General features: G+C 36.8%; 1 pseudogene; it reads left to right on the forward strand.

Moving 5' to 3' along the window:
• LOC141403036 (uncharacterized) overlaps positions 1 to 20,743 on the forward strand; it is a 1,250,555-nt pseudogene that overhangs the window by 622,350 nt on the left and 607,462 nt on the right.

A 20,743-nucleotide genomic window follows, 5' to 3' on the forward strand; every position in this document is an offset into this window, starting at 1 on the left:
ACGTTATCTAGAAGACACGTGATTGCCATTTGCATCAGGGGGGAGATCAGTAGTTCTATTTCCATATGTAGTCTACTTTGCCGGCATATGGCCTCCAGGAAATAAAATATAGACCAAAAATATTTTGTTGTATTTTTCATACAAAAGTAATGGTCCATTTCACCCGCTAAATAATATCAGATCATCATCCAAAATGTAAACATCTTTTTCTACCTAAACGTTTACCTGGTGCAAAATTTCGTGATTATTGAGCTATAATTCCAAACTCTAGCGTGATTATGATAACACTACAAACAAATAGCTGGGTATATTAGGCTGTAACTCTGGTATCTTATCATGTACACCAACACAATTGAAATCAATAGAAAGGTCAAGCGTTCCTCTTCCAAGTATAGCTTACTTGCCCGGAATGTCTCTTCCAGGAAAAAAGATATAAGCTGTATATTAAAAATTTTCACACAAAACTTGTGGTCCATTTAACACCCTAAATATTATCTGATCGCGATCTCAAATTGCAAGCTTCTTCTTTGCAATATACTCTTAACTTATTTAGAATTTCGAGGCGATCGGACTATTATTGCGACCTACAGAGCAGCTACAAAATCGGATAAAGATTATGTTTTTGGTCCATTTCACCCGCTAAATATTTCACGATCATCACCAATTAAAATAGCGATCTATTCTGATGTAAAACCGACATCCATACCAAATTTCGTGACGATCGGTCCATAATTGCGGCCTGGAGTTTGATTACTATTTATAATGGACAGACTGACACACATCTCAAAATAGCTTTATCTCGCCGAGATATGAAGATTGGTATACCACATTGGGGGTCTCCCACGAATATTTCGCGGTGTTACATGAATTTTTACCAAAACAAACTTATAATACCCTTTCCACATAGTGGTGTAGGGTATAAAAATAGTTTGTGTCTGCTGGACAATATTATTCTCTTTTCTTCGACAATTTTATTCTCTTCTCACGGTATTCGATGCCGTCGTGTAAAAACAAAAACCATTTTGGTGAGTTGTCTTTGTATGAGTTCCTCTTATCTTTGTTTATTATGTTATCTTTGTTCTTTTTTGTGTATGTACCCCATGAGATTCTTGGTTTTATTTGTTTCTTCTTTCTCATTCTTCTTTTTGTTTTGATAGTTGAGTTATACCACAATCTGAGAAGTTGTTTTTGGTCTTAATCTGTGTATTGTTTTGATATTGGTTATGGCTTTATGGTATTCGTTATGTTGGGGTAGGTCCTTGCAGGATGAGCGCAATTGAGTAGTTATTTTTCTTCATTCAATTTATTGTCTTTTTAGTTAGACCTGGCAAAACCTGGCCACTTGTACTGTCTGTCAATACTCATAAAATTATACGTGAGGATTATATACGATCAAATCAAAAATTTCTGTAACAGGTTTTCTGAGCTGACAATAGTTTTTGAAAAATTACTAGAATATGATAGTTCCTACCATAGGTATTGTCAATGATTTTTACAATACTGAGGAATTTCGCAAGTTGTTTTTGTTTTGTATGTTTGGAGAATGCAAGTGCAGTGCTTGAACAAAACAAATGAATTGTTGGAACAAAAATAGATTTTGTTGTTCCAACAAAAGCGAACTATATTTTTTCTCTGCATGTAGGGACTATGACGAAAAATTTACCTATGCCTAGAGAAGTTTTTTGACTACTTTGAACACTAAATTCCAGCAAATGCATGCCGTTTATGCTGAAATCGGGTCCATTCAGATGTGTTCTGACCACTAACTGAACCTGAAATGCTAAATTATAGCTACTTCTGTCTGAAAATGTAGCTAAAAACGTCCAAATTATTGAAACCGGATTTCAAGAGCTAAATTCTAGAAATCGGGCGGTGCCCGAAAATGTAGCTAAGGAAGTCAAAATACCAGTAATCGGGCGGCACCGTTATATAAGGGATATACCAAAACGTGGACAATGGAGGAGTTTCTGTCCAAATATCCGATATCGGGCGGTACCGGTATATGGTAGCTATACCAATACGTGGACCTATGCACATAATTTTTATTGGAGGAGGTTCTTTATCCCTAGGAACCCTAATTGCCAAATCCAACCCTTTCGGTCTGAAAAAGTATCTAAACGTGTCAAAGTACCTCAATTCGAACGGTACTGTTATATGAAGGTTATATCAAAACATGAATCCATGACCATAATTTTTAGTGAAAAAGAAACAAGTTTATTGCACATTGGGAGCCCTAATTGCCAAACTATACCTAGTTCGGCCAGAAAATATATGTAAAATCTTCAAAATACCTAAAATCCGGAGGGTACCGTTACATGGGGGACTACACCAAAAACAAGTAAGAACGGCGTTAAGTTCGGCCGGGCCGAATTGTTATACCCTCCACCACAAGTTGAATTGAAGTAAAATGGAATAGTTCGTTCCCTTTCGTGTATGAAGAAGACTTAATACTAAATTTCAGCAATTTCGGTAAAACAATGTGAGGCACCATTCTATGGGGGCTACTTCAAAACGTCGATCGAAACCGACAAATTTCTGAGGGAAAGTTTTTAGGCTCAAAGAAGACTAAATACCAAATTTCCTATATTTCGGTAAGAGAATGTGGCTAAAACTTAAATAATACTGAAAATCAAGAAGTACGCCTCTATGGGGATATAGGAAAACGTGGACCTATACTGATAATACTCTTCTGGAATATTTTATAACTCTTGAAAGAAGAAATAACGAATTTCAGTCATTTCGGCTGAATATTGACGTCACAATCAGAAATGGGGCAATATGAAAGCGTGGACCTGTACAGACATATTTCTGGCGAACAGTTTTATATCACATTGAAGACTAAATACCATATTTCAGCCTTTTGGTGGAATATTTAAGACACAACCTTCAAAATAGGAAAAATCGGGAGGTACCTTTCCATGGGGGCTATATGAAAGCATGGACCTATACCGACAAATTAAAAGGGATAGTTTAAGTACCCCCAACGAATTCTAAATACCAAATTTCAGCCATTTCGGTTGAGGCCATAACGTTCAAAATACTGAAAATCGGGAGGTACCGACCTCATAATTTTACCCCGATCAAGAATAGATATACTTGATAAGGTCCCAAATGAATACTTCAGTGCGTTACAAACGGAAAAACAAACTTCATATACTCTGCATGCCATGGTGGAGGGTATCGATAATGCCCTCCATGAATATTATTTGTGTTAATTTATGCTTTAATTGTATCGGTATCGGTAGGTATTATTGGGGCTTGAATGGCAACGATGTGTGTTGAAATTTTAGTTTTTACAAAAGCAAACATGATCAAGAGATTGTGAACATTTTCTCTAGAAATAAGTCTCAAAGAAAATTGAAAAAAAAATGTTGTTCTATGCCCTGAGTTTTTCCTCTGTTAGGGCAACGACGTTAAAGGCTATTCTAATATGGGGCTAGCTTGGCTAATACAGGACTTTCCATATATCATTAAATTGTTTGTACGTACTCTAGACATAACCGTTATTGATTTTTATACCCTCAGCATTTATGCTAACGAGGGTATATACACTTTCATACGGGAAAAAAGTGCCTCATCGATATAACGGTTTTAGACCCCAAATATGTTTGGATGAAATGTGTTTCAGACAATTTGGAGTCGATTTAGCAATGTCCGTCCGTCCGTCTGTCCGTCTGGCTGGTGCGCACGATAACTCTCGAACGGATAAACCGATTTGGTCCAACATTTGGTTTTCGAATTATTTTGTCCAAACTTATTTTAAGTTCGAAGATGGGTTATATCGGTCCACTCTTTCCGGTACCTCCCCCACAAAAGTTAGAAAATGTTCGGAAAATTTGTGCGCACTATAACTCTTGAAAGGAAGTAACCGATTTGGTCCATACATTACGCATACTAATATATCTACCAGATATTGAACAGGTTTCAATATGGAATATATTTGTCTATTCTTTCGGGTACCCCCCACACAAAATTTCGGATAAGTTCACTTTAAGACCTGCTCTTGACTAACTTTGATTTCTGTTGAAGCAACTTGCAATCGCTGTCTCAGTTACAACGGTAAAAGTTTTTCAGTGGCAAGTCCATACTTCTTGGGAAAACAGCACCAAAGTTGAAAAAACCCCCTATGTAGTAGTTGGAGAGCACAATAACTCTCGAACTGATTGACCGATCCAAAATTTGACCAAACTTAGTTTAACTTCTAAAATGGCCCATATCGGTCCTCCGCTTAGGATACCTCCCCCACAAAAGTTCAACATTTGTGTCCAAGTGCAGTTTAAGGCCTGTTTGTAGATCCTTTGGAAATTTATACCGATGATGTCAGCCATATTATGTTTTCCGTGGACAAGTCCATGCTTCCTTGCATACTGGTCCAACAGGTGTACGATAACCCACTGAAATGACTAGTGTGCGCGATATCTATGGAAAAGATATGACCCTCAAAATAAGATCCACTTCCGTAATGCAGTATGTCGGCCCATACTCTCCTCCGCAAAACTTTTGATCTTTAATCCTAATCTACACTTTTGTCGGCAAGTTCAAATGTCCAAAAAGTGCCACAAAATTCTGAAAAGTCCCTAAATACATTTGATCGATGAAAGTTCCAATTCACATACGCTGAGGGTATATCTCTGTCGGCAAAGCCGACTGATACTTTTTTACTTCTTCATAGTTATTTCTTGGATAATAACTTCAAAAACTAGAAATTTCTAGCCAAATTTCCTACAAAGTGACACTATATACGATCCTGCAAAAATTACGTCAGGAACATCATTCTTTCGGTCGAAATCAATGATAAAAATACTGACAACGATAGTGAACCAATTATTTCAGCTTTCTGATTACTAAAATGACAAAAAAGCCAACAAATTAGTAATTATTCAATAATTATGTGCATTCTTTTGAATGATCAATTGTGAAATGTTCTTTTCCTTTTCCAGTAAAATTTTAGCATATATTTTTCGATTCCATCTTAAAGTCAACTTTTCAGCCTACAAAATTGTTTCTTGAATCGTTATAAATATCAAATCGTTTCAACGTTATCAACGATTGCAAAAATATTGCTAAAAACTTCAAGCAAAATTGTCTTTAGAGCAAATAAATGTGAAATACGTATGTATATATTTACGAATAAACTTGTGTCAAAACCACAAATTCATTTTGTCCGTTGCAAAGAAATTTTCTATTATAACTAAATTCAATGAACCCATTCTGTGTGCGACAAAAAGTCTCTTCTCCTCGCCCCGCCTTCCTTATCTAGAATTCATTGTAGGCTATTGTCAGAAAATTGTGACTTAGTTAAGGTCGTTTCGGTGTACCGTTTTGTCAACTAATTGGCAATAATATATAATTGTGCCTCTACTTTTGTTGGCAACGAACAAACTTGCTGCTATTGTCATTTGGGGATTAACTAAACAATGATATAAAAATATCAACTTCAAACAAGAAAGATGTTAAATGAACGTTTTGACATGTTTACCCTTAGACAGGTTCGTCGTGTGTATTGTTCTTTGTTTTAGTTTGTGTGTGTGCGAAAATCAAAATTAATTCTCCCAACAGGATTTCCTTAAGAAATACACAAATATGATTTGTGTGTGTGTAATGATATAATTTTGTATTCCTTTTTCGTTTATTTCGAACAGCCTAAAGGTGAAAAAGGTGATCGTGGTATGGATGGACGTGATGGCAAACCAGGGCTACCGGGCTTACCTGCCGCATAGGGCGAAGGTGTACAATATGTTCCTATGCCTGGACCACCAGGTCCACCTGGTCCTCCTGGACCACCCGGCCTACCAGGACTTTCAATATCCGGACCAAAGGGGGAACCAGGATTGGATTCAAGAAGCGGCTATTATGGCGATGCCTCTTATTATGGACGACCTGGTAAGTGTTGCAAAGTTTTGAGTTTTTTGTTTTCCATGTTCAATATTTAAGTTTAATTATATGTATATCAAATACATCTATAGATATTTATGAATAGTTTTGCCGGGTGATTTTGTTAAAAGTGGTTGACAGACAAATATGAAAAATTTTTCTTCATAGTTATAATTTTTATAAAAATACAAAGAGCAAAAATACATAAATAGAAAGACAATATTCAACATGTAGAATGTGAAAAGACCCTTATTGTCAATTTTCGATACTAAACATTCTAGGAGTGATATAAAGCTCTGCTCCCTCCATGACACGAACAAATGCATAAAAGCAATTTACGACCCATTATATATGTATGTTATTTAAAATATTCCTTTTGTAAGGAAGAGGGGAAATCAGTATGTCATCTATATATCAAATTGATTAATAATGAGTAGGCAGCGGAATCCTATGCAAATGCATATATGGTTAGGATGGCAGTAGAGAAAATCTGATTAGAAAGAAACTCGTTTTATCACGAAATGAAAGGAATTAGGCCCAGAAATGTTAGCATATTTTGCATATCGTGCATATTTTTACCTATTTGCATAAAATGAGCATATGCAAACCATATGAAATTTTACACCTGAAATTTGTCCGCATGGGTTTGGAACGATACCTCCCGATTTCCAATGTTTTGAAGGTTGTGGCTTCAACATCACACATAAATGGCTGGTATTTTGTATAAAGTCTTCGTTAGGAGTATAAAACTTTCCACCTGAAATTTCTCGGTATAAGTTCACGTCTTCATATAGCCCCATAGAACGACACCTCCGGATTTCTGGTATTTCGAAGGTTGTGGCCTCAATATCCCTCCGAAATGGCTGAAATTTGGTATTAAGTCTTCCTTGGGGATATAAAACTTTCCACCTGAAATTTGTTGGTATAGGTCCACCTCTTCATATAGCCCCAGAGGACGGTACCTCCGGATTTCTGGTATTTAGAAAGTTGTGGCCTCAATATCCCTCTGAAATGGGTAAAATTTGGTAATAACTCTTCCTTGGGGGTATGAAACTTTTCACCTGAAATTTGTCTGTATAGGTCCACGTGTTGATACAGCCCCCATAGAACGGCACCTCCGGGTTTCTATTATTTTGAAGGTTGTGTCCTCAATATCCCTCCGAAATGAATGAAATTTGGTATTAAGTCTTGTTTGGGGGTATAAAACTTTCCACCTGAAATTTGTCGGTATAGGTCCACGTCTTCATATAGCCCCCTTAGAACGGTACCTCTGGATTTCTAGTATTTAGAAGGTTGTGGCCTCAATATCCCTCCGAAATGGCTGAAATTTGGTATTACGTCTTCCTTGGGGGTACAAAACTTTCCACCTGAAATGTGTCTCTATAGGTCCACGTTTTCATATAGCCCCCATAGAACGATACCTCCCGATTTTTGGTATTTTGAAGATCGTGGCTGTGGTTATACATTTCTCTATTTTATTGGCTTGTTTGAAAAGAATTTTAAACAAAACAAGTAAAAAAGAATCAGTCGGCTTTGCCGACAGAGATATACCTTCAGCCTGTGTATATTCAAATAATTTTTTTTTTCCCAAAATACGTATGTATGTATTTGGGCGGTTTTAAAAATTTTGGGCGTTTGAACCGATAAAAATGTTGATTAGTTTTAAAGATTAAAAGTTTTGCGGAGGTGATACTAAGAGGAATGAATCGACATTGACCGTAATGGAAGTGGATCTCCAGCCACAACATATGGTGCCATAGGGCCATAGTATGGACTTGCCTCTAAAAAAACGTTTACCATCGTAATTGAGGCAGCGAATGCAAGTTGCTTCAACAAAAATCAAAGTGATTCGATATCAGGTCTTAAAGTGAACTTATCCGAGATTTTGTGTGGGAGTTACCGGATGGAGTGGACAAATATAGTCCATATTTGAACCTGATCTATATCTGGTAGATATATTAGGATATGTAAAGTATAGACCAATTCGGCCACTCCCTTCAAGAGTTACCATTCGAACAATTTTTCCGAACATTTTTGAAATTTTGTGGGGAAGATACCTGAAGGAGTGGACCGATATGTCTTATCTTCAAACTTAAACTATGTTTGGACAAAATATTACTGAGGCCAAATTTTGGACCAAATCGGCAGATCCGTTCGAGAGTTATCTTACGCTCCAACCACCCCACACGGTGTTATAGGGGTTTATGCGTCTTTCAGGCTATTTGCTCAGGAAGTATGGACTTGCCCCTGATGAAACTTGTACCGTCGTATGAAGGGCAGTGAATACAATTTACTAAAACAAAAATCAAAGCGATTCGAGAGATGGCCCTAAACTGAACTTTTCCAAAATTTTGTGTGGGAGGTACCCGAAAAATTGGACCGATTGAGTCCATGTTGAAACCTTATATAAGTCTGGAACGCATTTCAAGATGGGCAAAGTATGGACAAATCGGTTACTCCCGTCAAGAGTTATCGTGCGCACAAATTTTCCGAACATTTTTGAACTTTTGTGGGGGAGGTACCGGAAGGAGTGGACCGATATAACCCATCTTCGAACTTAAACTAAGTTTGGGTAAAATATTGCGAAAGCCAAAATTTGAACCAATCGGTTTATCCGTTCGAGAGTTATCGTGCGCTCCAGCCAGCCAGCCAGACAGACGGACGGACGGACATTGCTCAATCGATTCTAAATTGTCTGAAACACATTTCGTCCAAACATACTTGGGGTCTAACCATTATTTCGATGAGGCACATTTTGCCCGTATGAAAGTGTATATACCCGTACCCTCGTTAGCATAAATGCTTAGGGTATAAAAATTGTACATACAAATATTTGTATACCTATTATGAAATTTTTGTTGCATAAGAAAATATGTAAAATGCATATGCAAAAATTTATGCATTTTGCATATGTCATATGTTTCGATTGCAATTCAATCAGAAGCCAAAATTATGCCCAGTTTCAAAATTTGACATGAATCGGACCAAAAATAGGGGTTGCATAAAATTCCGCTGTCTAATAATAAGGGACTGACTGGCATATCAGCGTCCGCGTCAAACTGTTAAATTTAGAATCTTGAAATTTTTATTTTTATAGATGAGAAAAGACTTGTGTTTTTTGGAATACAAGTAAGAACGACACATATTAGTTCAGAATCGTTTTTTTCTGATCAAAATTCTGTAACTTTTGAATGGACAGAGATATTTTCATAATTATTTTTCTTACTGTTCGGCACAATCAGCTTTCCGGTTAATAAAAAAGGTCAAATTCGGTATAGTAGTTTCAGAGGAATTCAAGATCAAAGTTAAGCAAGAGTTTTTTACTATTTTTCATCAAAATAAGACAGTTGTTGTGTTCCTTCCAATATATTAATAGAAGTCAAATTGCAATAAATAAACTGTACAAATACAAAATTTAAAAAAAATCTCTAAACAAATTTTAAAAAATTTATATTTTTTTCCAAAAATTTAAAATTAGTTCAAAAATTGAAAAAAAAAATACTCTTGGGGCCCAATTCTGTTTCTATGAAACTGTGAAATGAAAAATTTTATAAAGGAAATAAATGTCAAATGAAAAAAAAATTAAGAAAATACTTTTCATTTTAAATTTTCATAGAAAAAAATTCCAGCCTCTGGATTTTCATAAAACTCATATATGGTCTGTCCCAGTACTGCAAGGATCTACTATTTTTTTCGATAAGGTAAAGGAAAAAAATTGTTATCGTAGTAGAAAGTAGTAGCTTCTTGCAGGTTCTGGAACAAAGCAAAAATGCATATAAAAACTTAAAAAATGTTGATATGTGTAAAAAAGCTGTAATTAATATAGGAAACGGTATAGAAAAAACACACAATTTTATGGTTTTGTTTCTCCCTAAATTCATAATCATATGAGCCGCCCAGTGCATACATCAATTAACTCCATAAAATGAAAAGTTGAGAAAAGCGATGATAAAATGTATGTATGTATTGTTTACTTGTAATTTAAAGGCGATAATCATTATTATTCAGGAAAGTTGTTTTTAATATAAAAAATTATGTATAAATCAAGGGCTTTGACACTTAAATTTAAGATTTTTCAAAAACCGAATTTCTTTTTCATTTCTATTTGAAAATATGAAAAAGAAATATTTGCGAGAAAAATAAATATTTGGTATAGAGTTAAGGAAAAAATCTAGTTTCAAGTCCGTTCCCCTTTAAACAATAGACCGATGTGCGCAATAGTTATGACGGTTTTATTCTCATAAAAGGAAAAAATATTTAAACATGTGTTATTTGTTTTTATGAGAAAATTTATGCATAAATCATTAACCTCATTCCATATCTATTCGTAGATGTAATATTTACTAAATTTGTTTTTTTTTCGCGGAAAATCAGTAAATAATAAAAAAATCTTGCAGTAAATCCAAATTACCCTGTCCCGTAGTGCGCACAAACCTCAAAAAATAAATTAAAAATATCTACAGCATCTCGGAAAATACGCATTATAGAAAAATATGAAACCAGAATTATAGAGATTGGGTATATAAATTACATATTATAGCAACAACAAAAGTTATTGTTGAAATATTATTTCAAATATATTTTTTTGGTTTTATTAGAAAAATTAAAACAAAATATTTGAGTGTTCTCCAACTATTTCGCTAAAATCCCATGCAATAATTAATGTATTCTGCTAAAGCTTCATTAAGTAATATGGTTTAACATCGCGGAAGCAAAGTTGCTTACTAACTAACTTATAAGGATAAGAATTTGAGTGTAATATTGAAATTACAATCATTCAAAAAATGTGAAAATTAAAAAGCCATCCAATTTTGAATACAGCGAATCAATCTCTTTCAATATCTTTGCACATTTCGATGTTTCACTCAACGGCCATCGTGTGCCGTCGTGCACTATCAAGAGATGAGTAATGATCTTTTTATACCCTCCACCATAGGATGAGGGTATATTAAGTTTGTCATTCGGTTCATAACAACTCGATATTCTGGATCAACGTGCAATTCTACATCGATATAGCCATGTTCGCCCGTCTGTCCGTCTGTGGAAATCACTCAAGCGTCCACGTTTTGATATAGCCCCCATAGGACGATATCTCCCGATTTTCGGTATTTTGAAGGTTTTGGCCTCTGAAGAGAGAGATGGCCTCTGAAGAGAGTGATTTGGAATTTAGTCTTCGTTGGGGGTATAAAACTTTCCCCCAGAAATTTGTAGGTATAGGTCCACACCATCATATAGCCCCCATAGAACGGTACCTTCCGATTTTCGGTATTTTGAAGGTTGTGGCCACATTAATCCACCGAAATGGCTGGAATTTGTGGTGGAGAGTACAAAAAGTTCGTCCCGACCGAAGGTAAAGCTTTTCCTACTTGTTTTGTTTGCTCTTGGATTCAAGACCTCAAAGATGGAATTCGTGACGCTATCGAGGACATAGACCGCCCTATGTTCAACATGAACTTTGTTTGTTGAGATGTGTTCATATTATTTTGTATTACATTTCTTTAACAAATAAAATGGTCACATAAAACAAAAATCGATGACATAGGACAGCCACTTTGCGATTTGGTTTTACAAAACTTCATTAAAAAGATACGTGGGCAGTTCGGAAACTTCTTAGCCTAGAACAAAAAGCGCGGTATAAACAGAAAAAAGTTAAGTGTCATGGAAACTTCCATCTCTGTTATGAACACATGTTAAATTTTGTTTCGATCTCCTTCATATAGAAACAGGTGTTCAAAAAAGACGCATCCGCAATTTTTTTACAATGGAAAAATTAGAAATGCGTGCTGTCATTAAATATTTACATAAAAAAGGTTTATCGGGACAAGAATGGTGAATGTGTTAGGTGAAAGTGCTCCTTCATATGCAACAATAAAAAATTGGGTTGCTGAATTTAAATGTGGTCGTACAAGCATTGAAGATGAACCACGTAGTGGACGTCCAAAAACAGCAACAACAACAGAAATTGTAGCCAAAGTGCATGATATGGTATTAAATGATCGACGAATAAAAGTACGTGCAATTGCTAATGTCATGGGCATCTCAAATGATCGAGTCCATTTAATTTTGCATGAAGAACTACAGATGAAAAAGCTTTCTGCAAGATGGGTGCCGCATTTGTTAACAATCGATCAAAAACGCATAAGAATGAACATTTCTCAAGCTTGTTTGGATCGTTTTAAGCGAAATAAAATGGATTTTAAGCGTCGTTTCATAACTGTTTATGAGACATGGATCCACTACTATACTCCAGAGACAAAAGAACAATCCAAACAATCATTGATAGGCTAAGAAGTTTCCGAACCGCCCTCGTATGGTCCTGTAAGAGTGCTCGTGGTGTCCATTTGGCAATTTATTATGAAATAAACATCTTTTTTATACCCTCAGCCTTTAGGCAAAAGAGGGTATTTACACTTTGATACGACCAAAAATGTGCCTCATCGAAATAATGGTTTTATACCCCAAGTATGTTTGTACGATATCCGTTTCAGACAATTTTGAGTAGATCTAGCAATGTCCGTCCGTCTGTCTGTCCGTCTGTCTGTCTGGCTAGTGCGCACGATAACTCTCGAACGGATCTATCGATTCGGTTCAAATTTTGAGTATCGAAATATTTTGTACAGATTCGATTTAAGTTCGAAGATGGTCCACTCCTTCAGGTACCTCCCCCACAAATGTTCAAAAATTGTCGCAAAACTTGTGCGCACGATAACTCTTGTAGGGAATAACAGATTTGGTCCATACATCGTGTAGTTTCTACCAAACTTAGATGAGGTTTCAATATGGACTCAATCGGTCCACTCCTTCGGGTACCTCCCACACAAAATTTCGGAAAAGTTCAGTTTAGGACCAGGTCTCGAATCGCTTTGATTTGTGTTTACGCAAGTTGTATTCGCTGTCCTCTATACGACGCTGTAAGTTTCATTAGGGGCAAGTCCATACTTCCTGAGAAAATAGCCTGAAAGTTACAAAAAACCCTATGACACCGTGTGTAGTGGTTGGAGCGCAAGATAACTCTCGAACGGATCTGCCAATTCGGTCAAAAATTTGGCTTTCGTAATATTTTGTCCAAACTTAGTTCAAGTTCAAAGATGGATTATATCGGTCCACTCCTTCCGGTACCTCCCCCACAAAAGTTCGAAAATGTTCGGAAAATTTGTGCGTACAATAACTCTTGAAGGGAGCAACTGATTTGGTCCATACTTTGCACATCGTGAAATTTCTACCAAGCTTAGATGAGGTTCCAATATGGACTCAATCGGTCCACTCCTTCGAGTACCTCCCACACAAAATTTCGGAAGAGTTCAGTTTAGGACCTGGTCTCGAATCGCTTTGATTTTTGTTTAAGTTGTATTCGCTGTCCTCTATACGACGCTGTAAGTTTCATTAGCGGCAAGTCCATACTTCCTGAAAAAATAGCCTGAAAGTTGAAAAACAAACCCTATGATACCATGTTTATCGGTGGAAGCGCAAGATAATTCTCGAACGGAAATGCCGATTCCGGCCAAAATTTGGCCTTCGTAATATTGTTTCCAAACTTAGTTTAAGTTCGTAGATAAGCCATATCGGTCCACTCCTTCAGGTACCTACCCCACAAATGTTCAAAAATATTCAGAAAAATTGTGCGCACGATAACTGTTGATGGGAGTGACCGATTTGGTCCATACTACACATTCTCATAATATCTACCAGATATAGATCAGGTTCGAATATGGACTATATTTGTCCACTCCATCCCGTACCTTTCACACAAAATTTTGGATAAGTTCACTGTAAGACCTGCTATTGAATCACTTTGATTTTTGTTGAAGCAACTTACATTCGCTGCCTCAATTACGATGGTAAAAGTTGTTTCAGGGGCAAGTCCATACATGAGTAAACAGCCCGAAGGGTGTAAAAACCCGCTATGGCACCCCCATGGTCTATGTCGGCCCATTCCCTTAAGTACGTTTTCCGCAAAATTTTTGAACTTTAATCTTAATCAACATTTTTGTCACATAATTTTTTGTGAAAAAAGTGTTTCAATTTGCACAGGCTGAGGGTATATCTCTGTCGGCAAAGCCGACTAATACTTTTTTACTTGTTGTTTCTGATATTATACTCTATATTCAGAAGAACGCAACCCGTTGCTGAACGTATTGCGTTTCAGTGCGTGGGTGTGGTCAATTTAACTCTCAAACGTTGTCAATTTAACTTTCGTCCATAAGAGCGAAGCTGGGAGCTAGCACCATATAGACATGTGGCGCTCGTAAAATATATATTTACATATCTCCTTCCGCTTGTATTTTTTCTGTGCAAAGACTACTAAACGAATACTTTTGACATGCCAATGATTGCAGCCCGATTTCTTATTCAACTCAATGATAAGGGACCTCCTCTTTCGACGAGTCTGAAAGGCTTGTCTAATCACATCCCATGTACAGGTAATTTACATGGCTGAAAAGTGCTCAGGGGATGTTTTCTAGTAAGATCTTCGAACCAAGACATTCAACGTGCAATGCAGGCATATCCCACAATAGCACACACACCACGGCTATTAGACAATGGATATTCCCCTTTCACATTAATCCATATTAATGTCACCTAAAACAATTTTAAAGTCATGAATAGGAAAGCGGGCCAATCCTGGCGCTCATAAAATTGATATGTATCATTGCCCTTGTCATTGGCCGGTGCATGAACGAGGGTACATATTATTTTCAAGATTTTAGATTTTGTTCGCTAGTCCACTACTGACTTGCAGTTTTGAGTTATGGCTAGAATAATTATGTTCTTACGGCTCTATGATACATTATTCAATAACTAAAACTATTTTTTTTGTACAAGTTTCCTACCACATTTCATTCAATCCATCAAAAAATCTTTAACAAGGCATGTCGCAAAAGACATAGGATTAACTACTTATTTTGTTGACTTTTAGTGGCCAATAAATACATATATGTACAAATTCTGGCGACATGACCTATTTAAAATAATGTGTTAATCACGAGATTTTTAATGAGCTTTTTCCTGGGTAATATACTCAGCAATGACTTCCATACCTCAGACATTAATCCTTTTTTTGACATATAAATATAATGCTAATATAATGCTAGTTGTTTTCCTATATGTGTATAAGAACGTAAATGGTAATTAGGGCATCGCGACCACTTTAAGAAAATCACTTGACAATGCTAAAAAATGTATTTTTTGCTATCGGCTACAACATTTATTAGCCAATATAATATTGTGATAGAATTTAATGTTGTTTCTACTTGTAGTAATTTATATTAATTTTTTCTCCCTCACAAAACACGAATCATTTAATTTTTTACTTACTTTATACTTAAAATGATTTAAAAAACACACGTACACAATGCACAATCCACATTCCAAAAAAATAACACTCCCAATAACAATCACTTTAGATGAACTCAAAGCATTGCGTGAACTTCAAGATTTGAGAGATCGCCCGGATAAAAGTTCCGGTAATGAAATACATTTTTGTATTTTTATACCCTCCACCATAGGATGGGGGTATATTAAGTTTGTCACTACGTTTGTAACTACTCGAAATAATCATGGTAGACCCCACAAAGTATATATATTCTTGATCAGCGTGCAATTCTAGATCGATATAGCCATGTCCGTCCGTCTGTCCGTCTGTCTGTCTGTCCGTCTGTGGAAATCACTCTAGCGTCCGAACGGACTGACGTAGGTTGATGAAATTTTGGGAAAATATGTTATATTTACGTAGGACTTTTGGTATTGAAAGCGGGCTATGTAGGTCCACGCTTTCGTATAGCCCCCATACAAAATGACGCGTGACGCGTCGTCGTTTTAAGGAATTTTTAAGATATTTGGCCCATTTTACCACCGAATTGGTTGTAATTTGGTACTTTGTGTCTCCAGAGGCCAAAAAATATTCCTACCAAAGTTGGGTTATATAGGTCCACGTTTTGGTATAGCCCCCATATTAAGCCCCATATAAAGTACGCTTCATTTTAATATATTTTGAATGTATTAGACCCATTTGACAACAGAATTGGTTGTAATTTGGTAATTTGTGTCTTCAGAGGCCAGAAAACATTCCTACCACAGTTGGGTTATATAGGTCCACGTTTTGGTATAGTCCCCACATAAGACCCCTTATAAAGTACGCGTCATTTTAATATATTTTGAATGTATTAGACCCATTCGACCAAAGAATCGGTTGTAACAGTGTATATTGTGTTTCCAGAGGCTAAGAAACATTTCAACCATAAAACGTTTGTATAGGTCCGAGTGTTGATATAGCCCCCATAATACAATATCTTCCGATTTTCGATATTTTGAACGTTTTAGCCTCATTATCACACCGATATGGCTGAAATTTGGTATTTAGTCTTCTTTAGGCGTATAAAACTTTCCCCCAGAAATTTGTAGGTATAGGTCCACGCCATCATATAGCCCCCATAGAACGGTACCTTCCGAATTTCGGTATTTCGAAGGTTGTGGCTATATTAATCCACCGAAATGGCTCAAATTTGTGGTGGAGGGTATAAAAAGTTCGGCCCGACCGAACTTAACGCTTTTCTTACTTGTTTAATTCTTGTTCTGTTGCATTTGCAATTTTAATGTACACAATCTTCTTGTTATTTAGAGTTTTTATCATCTCTTTGTTGCAATATTTTGTTGTAGAATTTTTCGCTGTAGTATTTTATTGCATTCCATTCATTGTGTTCAATACATTTTGTATTTTTTATTCTTTAACTTTTTTCTTTTTTATCTCCTTTGACGATTGCCCTCAATTCGTATCACTTCCTTTAGTCCATTTGTGTGTTAAGATTTTTTGAAAAAAAAAAAATATTTGGCACTGCACAACGTTATGGGATGGATTTTTTAGCTTAATATTGGATAATCATAGATTTTTGACATTTCTAAATAATTTTCAAAGCGTTTTAATAACTCCATCGTAGTTTTGTTCACCTTTCAATGGAATGAGAACCTCTTAATTTATTGGCAGGACCACGTTTGTACACACTCTACTCTACGGAGGGTATTTTTAGGTTTTTCGTTTGTAGCGCATTGAAATAATCATTTGGAACCCTATAAAATATATATGTTTTTGGTGTGGGCAAAATTCTGAGTCGATCTATGCATGGCCACTTATGGTGATCACTACAGAACAATTGTGATAGGACGCCGGATTTCAGATATTGTGGAGTTTTTAGCTACATTTTCTGACAGAATTATATATAATTTTACATTTAGGGTTTTCCATCAAAAGTTGAGGAATAGGTGCCAACTCTATGGTACCACCTATTTAAGGTATTTTAAGGTTTTTACTACGTTTAAGACAAAATGAGCTGTAAATTGTTCAGGTGTTTTAATGTTTAAAGCTAAATTTCAAGCAGAAATAGCTGTAATTTTGCATTTGGAATTCGAAGAGGCCACAAAAGTTCTCCACCAAAAAAATGTGGACATAGGCTTATGTTTTGATATAGCCTTCATATGACGGTATCGATAGATTTGTAGGTTTATGCTACATTTTCCGATAGAGTTAACGAAATTTTAGATTTACCCAGCAAAAAAATCATTACCAAATAATGGTTTTTTATAGTAATTTTTGATTGTCGTAACCAAAAAAAACCCCTGCTAACCCATTATTGGGTGACGTAGGGGATGGAAGATACCTAGGAACTGTCTTGTCCGGTTTTAACATGGCAAAGCCCAGGATTTATCTTGGCCCCTCTTTCATCTCACACCACGGGGAGATCAGTGTCCACGATATCCCCGTGGTGTCACCTGGGGAACTGCCTTTAACACTCGTTTAAGGTGCCGTGTGCCGCTCGTTCAGTCATAAAAACGTTAAAAACTTGGGTTTGGGCGTCGGGTTAGTAGCACTCCACTAGAAAAACAGCCTATTATGAAACAAGTAAGAACGGCGTTAAGTTCGGCCGGGCCGAACTTGTTATACCCTCCACCACAAGTTGTATTGAATTAAAATGGAATAATTAGTTTCCTTTCGTGTATGAAGAAGACTTAATACTAAATTTCAGCAATTTCGGTAAAACAATGTAAGGCGCCATTCTATGGGGGCTATTTCAAAACGTCGATCTATACCGACAAATTTCTGACGGAAAGTTTTTAGGCTCAAAGAAGACTAAATACCAAATTTCCTATATTTCGGCAAGAGAATGTGGCTAAAACTTAAAAAATACCGAAAATCAAGAAGTACGCTTCTATGGGGATATAGGAAGACGTGGACCTATACTGATAATACTCTTCTGGAATATTTTATAACTCTTGCAAGACGAAATGACGAATTTCAGCCATTTCGGTTGGATATTGATGTCACAATCTTCAGTATTACGAAAACCGGGAGGTACCGTTGTATGGGGGCTACATCGAAACGTGGACCTATACCGACGAATTTTAGTCAGAAATGGGGCAATATGAAAGCGTGGACCTGTACAGACATATTTCTGGCGAACAGTTTTATATCACATTGAAGATTAAATACCAAATTTCAGCCATTTTGGTGGAATATTGAAGACACAACCTTCAAAATACGAAAAATCGGGAGGTACCTTTCCATGGGGGCTATATGAAGGCGTGGACCTATACCGACAAATTTAAAGGGGAAGTTTGAGTACCCCCAGCGAAGTCTAAATATCAAATTTCACTCATTTCGGTGGAATATTGAGGCCACAACGTTCAAAATACGGAAAATCGGGAGGTACCGTTCTATGGGGGCTATATGAAGGCATGGACCGATACCGACAAAGTTCTGGGGGAAAGTTTTATACCACCAACGTAGACTAAGTACCAAATTTCAGCCATTTCAGTGTGATAATGAATCTAAGACCTTCAAAATACCGAAAATCGGGAGGTACCATTCTATGGGGGCTATATGAAGGTGTGGACCGATACCGACAAAATTCTAGGGGAAAGTTTTATACCCCTAAGGAAGACTACGTACCAAGTTTCAGCCATTTTGGTAGGTTAATGAAGCTAAAACCATAAAAATACCGAAAATCGGGAGGTACCGTTCTATAGGGGCTATATGAAGGCATGGACCGATACCGACAAAGTTGTGGGGGAAAGTTTTATACCACCAACGTAGACTAAGTACCAAATTTCAGCCATTTCAGTGTGATAATGAATCTAAGACCTTCAAAAAACCGAAAATAGGGAGGTACCGTTCTATGGGGCTATATGAAGGTGTAGACCGATACCGACAAAATTCTAGGAGAAAGTTTTATACTCCTAAGGAAGACTACGTACCAAATTTCAGCCACTTTGGTAGGATAATGAAGCTAAAACCCCTTAAAATACCGAAAATCGGGAGGTACCGTTCTATGGGGGCTATATGAAGGTGTGGACCGATACCGACAAAATTCTGGGGGAATGTTTTATACCCCTAAAGAAGTCTACGTACCAAATTTCATCCATTTTGGTAGGATAATGAAGCAAAAACCTTAAAAATACCGAAAATCGGGAGGTACCGTTCTATGGGGGCTATATCAAAACGTGGACCGATATATCCCATTTTCAATACCAACCATCCTGCAAGTAATAAAAACTTCTGTACCAAATTTTGACTCTCTATCTTTAAAATTGCGAGCTGTATCTTGATTTCAACAGACAGACAGACGGACGGACTGACGGACGGACGGACGGACAGACGGACATGGTCAAATCGACATAGAATTTTATGCTGATCAATAATATATATACTTTATAGGGTCTCCGACGAATATTTCGATGTGTTACAAACGGAATGACAAATTTAATTATACCCTCCATATGGTGGAGGGTATAAAAACGAAAGAAAAGAAAAACAAACCCCTCTAAAGTCGACGAACCCCGCAAACGTTTTAAAGACCATGATCTGCGAATCTGCACCTGGAATGTTAGCACTCTTTATAGAGAATGTGCAGTCTTCGCATTGGCAGACGTACTTGAAAAGGAAAGGCGTCACAACAACACCTAAAGGTGATGTTCTGCATTATAGCTGCCATGACGTAAAGCATGAGTTTGGTTGCGGATTTGTAGTTAGTCGGAGACTAAAACATCTGGTATCCAGCTTCACCCCAGTGAATGAAAGACTTGCTGCAATTCGAATAAAAGCTAAATTCTTGAACATCAGCTTTATGTGCGCTCATGATCCCACTGAAGAAAAGGACGAACAGACCAAAGATATATTTTACGAGCGCTTAGAAGAAACATATGACCGTTGTCCTGTCCATGACATTAAAATTATTCTAGGCGATTTTAATGCCAAAATTGGAAAGGAGAATATCTTTGGCCCAACAGTCTGGAATTTCAGTCTCCACAGTGAAACATCTGACAATGGTATGAGGCTGATAGACTTTGCAGCTGCAAAAAACCGGGTAGATAGCAGTACCAGATTTAAGCATCTCGATATTCATAAGGCACCAAATCAAAGTACAAGTAATCAAATTGATCATGTTGTGATAGATGGAAGACATTCATCGAGCGTGTTGGATGTACGATCGTTCCGAGGCGCAAACATTGATTCGAACCACTACCTTGTTGCAGCAAAGGTACGTACCCGTCTAAACGTTGCAAGTAAAGCACGAACAGACACAACGCGGAAGTTGGACATCGATAAGCTGCAATCAGAACAGATAGCCATTGCATATTTCACTCAACTAGCCCAATTGCATAATGAGAGTACTCCTTGTACCGATAACATAACAACACAATGGCAAAATATTGCCCACTCCATGCAAACAGCCGCAAAATCAATACTTGGATACCAGAGACCTCCACAATGGAATGGAGACCTACCACGTGAATGCGTGGTATGGCCAGGAGTGTCGTGCTGCTACCGAAGAAAAAATGCGGCATATGGAGCTACTTTAAAACGGTGGTGCTCAAAATA

This window comes from Musca autumnalis, unplaced genomic scaffold (assembly GCF_047663935.1).
Source record: "Musca autumnalis isolate F117 unplaced genomic scaffold, ASM4766393v1 scaffold_4, whole genome shotgun sequence".
NCBI classification, from domain to species: Eukaryota; Metazoa; Arthropoda; class Insecta; order Diptera; family Muscidae; genus Musca; species Musca autumnalis.